Genomic DNA, 1395 nt, shown 5'->3' with positions numbered 1-1395 from the left:
GGCTACATGAGAGAGGCAGCACTCTCCTTTCCCTCAATACTCGATCCAATCAATATGACCTTTTGTAACGTTAGTCTACTTTACAATGAACAAACTTCAGGCCTAACTAACATCATAGTTAGAGAAATAACGTTCTGCAATGTGATTTTTAGATCAAAATCAGCATTGCAGCTATGCTAGCAACATTGTGCTTTCATTATGATTTAATGTCTCGATAGATATTTAATCAGTTTTTAACTGTTTCATCCTGTGTCTCCTCTCCCCATGACCCCTGGCTCCCTCGCTTTGCCCCATTCGGCTTTCAGAACTAATCAGTGTCAGTCGCTCTCGCGTCATCGCGTGCTGCATTCACTGCAGTCCGACATTGGAAATTAGCGGTCGTAATTCTCAAATTAGCCATAATTTATAAGCCTCGCCATCCCTACTGCCAACTGGGGTGGAAGCAGGGGTGGCATAGGGTGGCGAATGCTTGTAGATCCGCCTATGAGTCCATGTTTTTTTTCCTCTTGCGCCGCTCCTGTTTCCCGCATCTCGGTCTAACATCATCGGATCTGTCGCTTTGAGACATCTGACCTGCGGTCACATTTCACTGCGTACAGAGTAAATGGAGGAGGAGGATACACACAGCAGCACTCAGTGAATATTAACCAGCAGCTACTTCGATTGATTGTTGATTGATAGTTTGTTAGACATACGGAGCTTTTTCAGCTAAAAATGGCAACAGACTGTAAGTTTAAACCATTGTGTATTATAACACAAGAAGCTTGAGAAAACATAGTTTGTTCTTCTTTACAAGTTAAAAAAAATCTTAGCTTCTCAGAGGACCATGACTCCCAGTTACAGGTTAAATGAACATGTTTTCTTGTTGAATAGACAGAATCAGACTGCGGATCTTCTACATATCATGAAATTTAGATTCTGGCATCATTACATTAGTAAATAGGTTCATAAATCTTTTTTAAACAGATCAGAGAGAGAAGTAGGGAGAGCTGCACATTTAAAGGTGAAACAGATTTACTGTGATATACAACATGCAATAAAATATATCTCCAAATTTACCACAAAGTTTACAAAAAGAAAATATGCTATGCTATGTTTAAAATGCAGCATATCCATATTTTTTTTCTGGATGGAATTGAAATTGTGCTTCTAGGGATGCATGATATATCAATTTTAGCATTGGAATCGGCTCTTATTAATCATTTTTTTCATGCATTGATGTTTTTTAGGCTCTATATTTGTAATGCACTAAAAGGCCTCTCTCTAACATCTATAAAATAAATATCAGTGTGTTGTGCTCATGTGTTCTAAAAAAATAGGAAAGCATTCAAAAAGCGTTCCAAATTCTTCAAGATCCATCCTAAACTGAAATGTTTTCAACATTGTTTTCTTTTC

The sequence above is a fragment of the Cyprinodon variegatus genome, unplaced genomic scaffold (genome assembly GCF_000732505.1).
Source record: "Cyprinodon variegatus isolate N-32 unplaced genomic scaffold, C_variegatus-1.0 Scaffold191, whole genome shotgun sequence".
NCBI lineage: Eukaryota > Metazoa > Chordata > Actinopteri > Cyprinodontiformes > Cyprinodontidae > Cyprinodon > Cyprinodon variegatus.
This window is presented reverse-complemented; position numbering follows the sequence as displayed.